Here is a 9,817-nt window from a genome sequence, read left to right on the forward strand (position 1 = left end):
AAATGATAGTACTTCAGGTGCATCATAGGACAATGTAAACATACTGATGCTATGATTATATTTAAAGTAAAATAAAACAAATTTTGTTATTAGGAACCTAGATTTTCACAGTAAGAGAAAAAACGTACAAATACAAAACAAAAGGAAAAATTCTATACAATGCATCTGAATTAGAGTTAGTATGAACTCATGATCTTTGAAAATATGATAGTAATAGAAAATCATCACTTTGCAATTCCAATATAATCACTGATTTAAGCAAGAGTCTTCAATGAATACTAATACCACTAGAAAACAGGTTGTTAGGAAACAGAATATTCAGTCTCAAAATTTCACCCCAGTGTTCTCACCAATTACAAAGAGGAAAATGTACGTATATGTATCTTCACAGCGGTGACATCTTACAGCCCCCACCTTTACCAAATGATTTAGCATCTAATGAATCTAGAAGCCAGGGACTAACAGATATCACTTCTCTCTAAATAGACCACACACTGTATGATTCCACTGATCTGAAATATCCAGAATGAGCAAATCTATGAACACAGAAAGTAGATTAGTAGTTGCCTAGGAGTATGGGGGATGGGAGGGAATGAAGAGTTGCCTAGAGATGGGAGGGTACAGGGTTTCTCTTTAAGGTGATAAAAATACTCTAAAACTGACTGTGATAACAGTTGCACAGTTCTGCAAATATATTAAAAACCACTGAATTGCACACTTTGAGTGAATTATTCCTCAACCAAGCTGTTTAAAAAAAAAAAAAAAGAATTATAATTGTTTTTTATCTTTCATTCCAGAGCACATCAGAAACCTTAAAAAACATTTCCTCTCCCAGACCTCTGAATGTTGTAGTGTCCCAGGGGATGGTCCACGGACCTCTTCTCTATTTACACTCAGTCTCTTGGTGAGCTCACTCATTCACATAGGTCTAAATACTGCTATCTCCAGCCCTGGACACTCTGCTGGACTCCAGACTCATGTATACAACTGCCAACTCCGCGGATCTACTTACTTACCTAACAGGCCTCTCACACTTAGCAAACTGAGCCCAGATATACCCCCTCAGCAATCTGTTCCCCTCTGTCCTTCCCATCTCAGTAAACAGTCACTCCCTTCTTCCAGCTGTTCAGGCAAAATCTGGAGTCACACTTGATCAAGACTTCTTTCTCTCATTCCATGTCCAGTCCATAAGCAAATCCTACTGGCTCCACCTTCTAAATATATCCAGAATCCCACCATTTGCATTGCTGCCACTCTGGTCCAAGCCACCATCACCTCTTAGCTGGATTATTGCAAGGGCTTCCCTGCCCCCTTCACTCCATTTTCAATACAGCTGTCAGAGTGATCTCATTAAAACATATGTTCGAGTGTTTATTCAATATTTGCCAAGCAAATATTTAAAATTAATTTAATCCTTATAACAACAATTTTACAGATGAGAAAACCAAAGCACAGAAGATTTTAAAAATAACTTGTCCAAGGTCACATGATTAGGAAGTGGCAGAGCCAGGATCCAAACCAGGGGAATCTGGCTCTAAAGCCCATGCTCTCCAGTACTATAAAATGTCACTCTGCTCAAATCTCTTCAACTTTGGCTGCTTATTAAAATTACCTGGGAGTTTTTTGAAAATCCTGATGCCTAGATTAGAGCATCCAGACCAATTAAATCAGAAACTCTGGAGATGGGATCTAAGCATCAGTACATTTTTAAAGCTCCCCCAATAATTCCCACATTCAGCCAAGGTTAAGAACCACTGTTTTAATGCAACCCCATCTCATTCAAAGTAAAAACCAAAGCTCTTACAAAGACATACAGGCTTCACCTACCCCCCACCCCAACCTGTCCCAGTTCCCCCACTTGATTACTCATCTAGCCACTGACGCTGACTACACTAGACAAGCTCCCCACTCGGAGCCTTTTAACTCAAATGTCACTTTCTCAGGGAAGCCTTCTTGACGTCCCATCTAAAACTGCAAATGCTCCAAACTGTCCTGCCACTTCCCATCTCCCTTCCCCACTTCATTTTTCTCCTTAGTATTTACTGCTAACAAACAATATCATTTACTTATTTACCTATTTCTTGTCTGTTTCCCCACACTGGAATGTAGGTTCCTTGAGAGCAGGGATTTTTTTTCTATTTACTATTGTTTCTCCAGTGCCTAAGACAGTGGCTGGAACATGGAAGGGACTCAGTAACAATCTGTTGAATGAAAAATTAAGGGACCCATAATTATTGCATCAAATATTAATGTTTAAGTTTACAGACAGAAAGCCGCTTTTGCCTCATCTGATGAGAAATCGCCTAGCAAACGATTTAATCGACTGGTTTGCTTAGATGATGGAAGGAAAAAGGTTCGATACTATATTTCTGTTTGGATTTATACTTTCAGTAAAGCTAGTATGAGGTAAGAACAGATAAAACTGTGTAATTAAAACCTCCACAAAATCTATCCTTCAGCTTTACTTGTGCTCTAAGGGGGCAGTTAGATCATACAAACATTCATAAATTAACACACACAGTTAACACTTCATCAGTCAGGAACCATGAAGTAAGTCAAAAAAATAAAAACAAAACAAAAATCAGAAAGAGACAAAAGAAAAAGAAAAATTAAATTCTGCACAGTGAGACTTCATTAGGCCCACAGGACTTCACTACTGAAGTCCTGATTAGACGCTGAATGAGACTAGTCTTGTCCCAAAATTGTCAACAAACACAAAGCTTAAGATATACAGACATCAAGGATCAAACATCTGTGGAGTCTGGCCCCAACACCCCACACACACCTCAGGGCTAGGGTACTCTAACCAACGTCTTACCGTCATTCCACTCTACACGAGCAGCTGACAGAAGAGAGGGGAAAAAACGACAAGTATTCCAAGTGTTCAGGGAGAAGGAAGGTGATGGTCACCCAAAAGCAGTGGTAGGGGGCCCCAAGAGAATCATTCACCAAGATCAGAAGTGCCTACAAGAAGGAGAAATTGTCACCTCTTTCTCCAGTTCAATGTCTGCTTATGAAGCAGACTGAGTGACTGACCCTGTGCCTATTTGAGCAGGGGGACAAAGAGAATTGATGAGAAATGGCAGGGCACAGAAAGGTAGCAGACTTAAGCAGGCTGCAGGCCACCATTTGACAGCAAAAGGAAGTAAGTTTCCAGTGGATTAAGTGTAAATTACAGAAGGTAGCTGGACTTGAGCTGTTTTGCTGTTATCAAAAAATCTGGCTGCAGAGAGAAACCCACCTTACCCCCAAACATTCATAGGAACCAGCAAGTAGACTGAGAGGACAGAAATGAGGAGGAGGGAGTGTAGGTTGGTAAAGGTTTACCCACAGCAAATTTCATATCCAGGGACTGCGCAGTGGGGAGTCTCCCTGCAAGATCTCACCAAAAATTCCAGTTTGGAAGCCTACCACTAGACATTAATGGCTCGCCACTGTTAATCAAGAAAAGGCTTTAATAACAACAGGTAAGAAATAGTTGCCTCTTCTAACTAGTCTCTGTTCAAATACATCCACAAAGAGGGAAAAGAAAGAGGTATCCAGGGAGCATACCACAATCCCTCCCCACTCCAAGTGCTTCAGGGAATAAGTGGCCAGATACTGGGTTAAAGGAGGAGTGGAGCTTTAATAGGAGATTGAAGGTTTAAACTGAAATAGATTAGACTGGAGCTTTTAATCGCTGTAAATGATAGCAAAGCTACCATTTGCCCATGAAATCATGAGGAAGCAGGGAGAGGGAAGATCCAACAAAGCATAGTTGAAAGCAGTCAATGTTGAAAAATATAACTGTCTTAAGTTTGTTCTCACCAAGCTCAGACTGCTCAATAACCTGACGACATACGGAACAGCATTACTGCCCTCAGTAATGAGAGGAACACCTGATGTGGAAATTCCCATGGGGGATTTACTGTACCCAGCAAGATGCTACATTACAAGTCCTCTGAGACCACTTCCAGTTCTAAGTGCCTGTGATTGTCCTTTCTTCAAGAAGAGGTTAAGCTGAATCCAGAATCCAGATTTCAAGGGTTAAACTATTAAAGGCTAGGCTACCCGAAGGAGTAAACCCACAACTTTCTGAAGAATAAAATTATCAGACTGATAAGTCTGATAAGGGTTCCATGTAGGAAAAAGTATTTAAGACTTCAATATTTTTAAGACTCTAAAGACTTAAGTGTTAAAAAAATATCCTAAATGACTTTGATTTTTCTTTTACATTCAACAGAAATTCCAGTTCAAAGAATGTTTATGACTTAAAATCCTCAAAATACCATCTTCCTGAATCAAAGCAATTCAACTAATCAGAGGCTTACCAAAATAAACAGCAAGCACATGTTTGCTTAAATATCTTCTAGGAATTACAAACTCACGTGTTCTTTATCATACAGCAACTACTGGGAAAAAATATCACTCAGAGTTCAAATGGTTTAATGTCACTCATTAAGCGTAACAAAATCCTATTGCTGCAACAAATACCAACAATTTTTATTTTTAAATTAAAAAAATTCCATACATTTATGTTTCTAAAAATAATTAAGCATTGCAGACAAGCATCTAAAGCTACCGAAAGTTTCTACCCTAAGAACTCTTTTCTGATACCCGTCAATAAATTTCCAAATGCTAGGTACTTACAAATGGTCAAAAGAATTAAAACTAAATGTTAATATTTATCTCCTAATAAAGCCATTTTATTGTGTCATTGCAGATCTAAATGAGAGAATCACCTTGAAATTTAAAATCAAATTTTAATATTATCAAAAGCAAAACGCTCAAGCATGTGAAAAAGTAATAAAGCTGAGGTAGTTACTGCTATAGAACTTGATATTTTCTGTCTAATAAAGGCAGAGTGTGAGTAACTACTGTCACATCTGAATAATTAACTACATTTTATTCAGAAAACTATTTATCTTCCTCATTCTTAAATGACAGTTATTTAAACAAGAACAATTATTTAACATCAAACAGTACTTCAATGTCAAAGCCCGACTTAAATTATGCTAATAAATTACTTCATGGATTTCATTCTGGATTACAAATTATCATCAGTAGAAGTAACTGTGGGTTTTGCAGTAGGAATGTAAGAACTTTCAGGCTTAAATAAAAGTCTTTTTTTTAAAGCTGCATTAAATGTTTTTTGAGAAAAAGCCCTATAAAAATATAAAATGTTTCCATCTTTCCCAAGTTATTCTCCTAGGAGTTTTCAATATCACAACCTATATATTAACAACTGACATGTGAGTATTGCCCACAGTGACTTTTTAAAGAAAATAACTCTGTGCTATTCTTAATGTCCTTAAACAATTCTAAAACAGTCCTTCCGGCTTATGAACTCATGGCAGTTTCCTAACAATTGTATACTTATCCTGTTTTACTGTCTCTCCTAGTCTATGACAAACTCACATTTACACACCACCTCTTTCCTATTTTGCTACATTGCTAAAACTAGGGGGGAGGGGGATACAAACCTGCTACTTCCCCCCCTTTCTCAAAAGCAACAATAAAAATACTAATTAACAAGATAAAATGAGGTATGAAGCAGTTTCAATACATATAAATCACATCTCCTTAACGTCACCAAGTTATCCTCTGTAAGCTTACCACAAAGGACAAATGCATGGCCATATCCTTTGATACAGGTACACTCTTCAAGAGAATCCTGTCAATGGATACACTGCAGGGTTTACAGCGCTATAAAATAAATTAACTATTAACTCAAATTCTGCTAAGCTTAAATACTCTTGTTTAAATACATAAATATTCTAAAATGTAATTTCCCCTGGGAAGACATGGCCAAGTTAAGGATTTAAACTAACTCTACCTGGGGAAATATCTTTTGCCACAAATGTGTTAATATGAAATTTTGAGTATGAAAAGCAATAGGCTTTTTAGTCAGAATGAACCTTACTATTTTTTAAATAACAATTCTTCAAGTTCTTCTGTGAAAAAAACATTTAGTTTTACAAAATGATTTTTTCAAGTTTTTCTCTGAATCATATAAAGCTTACCCCAATTTTGCTGTAGAGAGTTTCAATGGCATTAAACTAACATAGAAAGTGTGTAAGTTGAGTGCCTGGGGGGAAATAAAGCAGACAGATCAGTAGTTCTTGGATAAAAGACTATGGTATAAACCGCATAGTGCGCTATTGGTTCCAGTCGTTAAGCACACAGGAAATAAGATTTTCTAGCTAAAAAAACGAATTGACAAACGGAAACGACTCCGTTACAGCAAAGAAAATCTTATCAAAACCAACAACGATCAATCATAAAATAAGAAAACAAGCATTATAGGATTGTAAGGTGAAATCGGAGGGGGAAAAAAATGGCCCAAATTGCCTGACTATATCTTCTATAAGCTCCTCTTGGACCTGCCCCCAACAGAGCGATCGAGTTTCATTATTTAGGTGCCCAGCCGGGGGCAAATGCTCTGCTGTTGGGCACAGCATAACTAGAATTCTACCAAAGGCAGTAAACACGACTTTCATTATGACAACACTTTCCCCTCTGATGGACTATCCAGGAGAGTCAATAGAAAGCATCTGAAATAAACCACAAACCACTCAACACAGTCCCAAAGCGGTGAGACTGGCAGCTGGCCTCTAAGCTTAAAGACCTGGGTTCTGGTCGCCTCCTTGGTCCTACCTGCGTGACCCTGGACAAGTCACTTCCAACTTTCGCACTGGTCACTGCACCATTAAGGTGCGAGGGTAAAGCACTAATACTGCAGGATGCTAGGGCACAGGGCGGAGTCGACTTCTGACTCGGCGAGTCCTAAAGTGAAAGCGCATTAAAATAATACAAGACGATGCCCTAGGCAGCTGAGCCCCCGTGAGCTCAGCCCTGAAGTCGAGCCATTCGACAGGCGTCGCCCGCCGGGAATCCCCCGACAGCTGGCCGGCCGCGCGTCCGGGAGGAGGGCGCGACGGTACTTTTTAGCAGAGCCACCGCACGGCTCCTCGGCGACGGCGACCGCCGCCGGGCTCCCCACCCTCCTCGGCCGGACGGCGCCGAGGACCGAGGTCAGGAAAACAATAAAGGAAGGAGCCGCGGGAAGACGCCGCCGCCGCCCCCTCCCGCCACCCAGAACTCGGCGCGCGCAGGTGAGCCGGCCCCGCGGCCTCTACCAGGTGCAGCCGCGCGGGCCGACCCGCCAGGAGAGAGGCCTCGGGGGCGCAGCCCGGAACCCCGCGCCCCCCACTGCCCGCGGGCCCGCACTTACCAGCGCCCGCCGGTCCCTCGAGCCTCCCAGCTCGCTTCAGCCGGCGCCGCGCTCCCGGAGCCCGGCCCCGCTCACCCCGCCCCGGCGCGGCCGCGCTCCTCACGCCGAACTTCACGGCGGCCCTCGCCCCGGAGCACCGGCGCCGCCGCGGCCCCTGGTCCCACAGGCACCGAGCTGCCGGGAGCGGCGCCCACGACGGCCCACCCGCGCACTGCGCACGCGTGCCCGCGCTGCCTCAGCCCCCAGACGGCGGCAGAGATTCCAGAGCGGGCACTCCCAACCCGGGGAGACTACAAGTCCCGGCAGGCCCCGCGCGGGTCCAGGAGGCGTGGCGGGCCGGGTTAGGGGGCGTCTTCCTGGTTCAGGGGCGGCGACCTCGGGCGCGTCTGGGGGAACCGCGCGCGGAGCGCTGGGCCCTTGCGCTGCGGTGCATCCTGGGATTCGTAGTTTTCGAGGACCACGGGGCTTGGCTCGGGGTTGGAACTCGGGGTTCTCTTGTGTCACCGCCTAGAACTTCCAGGCACAGGGATCTTTAAAAATAGCCTTCATTCGTTTGCAGATAATTTGTTTGCAAGGTGTCCCATAATCAGTCCAGGAAGTATAAATTCACAGGCTGCTGTGTGACCTGGGGAAAAACGCTCTACAGCTCTTCGCGCCAATTCTTCTAACAATTTCTCTCTCCCTAGAACTGTATCTGCACCTCCTACTTAATAGGACACGAGGCTTAGAGAAACTTAAAGAATGATTAGTCGGTATTCGATTAGTCGAAAGGCTGAAACATAAATATGTATTATCATGAATATTTACTCATAAATATTTAACCTGTTTGTTGAGCACGTACCATGCCAAATCCCGATAAGAGGCACTAGACACACACTTGAGAACAAGATAGATGCCGTCCTGACCTCATGGAGTCTGCAGTCTGTAGTGGGAGCTAGTCCTTAAACTAGCAAGATAAATACAGATTTTAATGCAATGGAGAAACTAAGCAAGTTAAAGAGATAGTGGGGGAGGAGGGGCTCTTTAGAGAGGGTCGTCAGGGAAGGCAGTCTGACGAAGTGATTTTTGAGCTGAAGCCTGAAAAAAAGAATCATTCAGGTACGCAAAGAGCTGGGAAAGGACTATATGCCACGGGTTGGACAGTGCATGGCGCACACTAGGCTCGCAATAAATATTTGTTCCGTTTGTGTCCTTCTTCCTTTCCTTCTCCAACAAAATCTTTAGGAACACCTTTCAGAACATCCTTCCTATGCAAAGATGTACAGGAGACAAATCAATGTCCAGCAGCAGGACAGGCTGTACGTGTACAGCTGCTAGGACAGAAAACACAAGGTAAATGCCTACGAGCCTGGCGACATGGCTGGAACCTTGACTACTTAACCCCTTCTTTATTTGTGAACTGGTCAAAAGTCTCAGCACTCAGGCTGGCCTCCTGACTCGCTTCTGTTTATGAGGTAGAGAATCGGATTTGGGTTTGCCTCCATTAGGATTCTAAAGGAAGCTTAGATATTATCTCATCAAAATCAGAGGTGGAGTGAAAAGCAGCCCTAGACTTACCTGTGGACACTTACCTTTGTGACCTTAGGCAGAGGGTGACACTTTACCTTTCTGATGCTCAGTGACCTCAACCGCTCACCTTACAGAATGTTCTCAGAGTCTGATAAGCTGATAGAGAGGAAAACGCTCTCCAGCCTGCGTGGAATGCTCCCGCCCTGGCTCTTTCAGACTGCTTGTCTTCAACATTTCCAGGATGATTGTTCTGTTATCTTTTGAGAAACCTTAGTTGTGTAGCCCTGCTGACAACTGTCTTCCCGAGGCCTCATTTCCTCATCTTTACAATGCTTGAAAGGATTTGGCCTCATCATAGTTTATAAACTGGCCAGAGCTGTTTCCTTTTGTCCACACAGTGGGTTTTATTTTTAACTGAATGTGAGGCTAACAGTTAAAAATAGGGAGATTTCACATAAAAACCCAGGTGTCACCTGCCTGATCTCTCTGGATATTTGAGCTTGTTGTCCCTGGCTAGGGGGTCTAGAAGGGTCTCCAGCTCCAGAACCCTAGAAGATTCTAGATGGGATATTTGGGACATATTTAAACTTAAAAAAAAAAATTCCTTGTTTATCTGAAATTCAAATTCAAACTTAACGTCTTGTATTTGATCTGAAAACCCTAGCTCAGAGATCAGACCACTGAAGCAGAGAGCTCTCACTCCCTCCAGATGGGACCCAGAGGGAATCTTTCTCCTGAGTGTTATTATCATTAGACATTACTGACTGAGTGGTTTTAAATTATTCCTTTGCTCTTTTTGCCTAACAAGCCCCAAAGGTTGTTTGACATTGACAGTCACATTTACAGACAATGAGGAAAGCCAGAGAAGTGACTCAAGTTGCCCAAGGACCAAAAAACCAAACAAACAGAAAACGGCAAGATGGATGAGAGAAACCACTGGCCTCTGACTTGAGGAGGAGCTTGGCTAGCATTAGACAGGTGAGTTGAGAAAAACCAAACAAACAAACAAACAAACAGAAACAGAAAAAAGAAAAAACAAACAGAACAAAAAAAAAAACACTCTCTGCTTTTCCTCTGGTCTTTTTTTGGATGGAG

General features: G+C 42.6%; 1 protein-coding gene across 8 annotated transcripts in view; it reads right to left on the minus strand.

The window, feature by feature from the left end:
* PLEKHA1 (pleckstrin homology domain containing A1) overlaps positions 1 to 7,503 on the minus strand; it is a 58,176-nt gene extending 50,673 nt beyond the window's left edge. Inside the window, exon 1 of one of the 8 annotated variants that reach the window (XM_036828341.1) lies at positions 7,214 to 7,503. The gene's annotated coding sequence lies outside the window, so the exon portion shown is untranslated. Of the gene's footprint in view, positions 1 to 5,595; positions 5,617 to 6,636; positions 6,714 to 7,213 lie in introns of those variants that run through there. The other 7 variants (XM_036828342.1, XM_036828338.1, XM_036828340.1 and 4 more) reach the window with 7 other exon arrangements.
* Between the last annotated feature and the right edge of the window lie 2,314 nt (positions 7,504 to 9,817).

This window comes from Balaenoptera musculus, chromosome 16 (assembly GCF_009873245.2).
Source record: "Balaenoptera musculus isolate JJ_BM4_2016_0621 chromosome 16, mBalMus1.pri.v3, whole genome shotgun sequence".
NCBI lineage: Eukaryota > Metazoa > Chordata > Mammalia > Artiodactyla > Balaenopteridae > Balaenoptera > Balaenoptera musculus.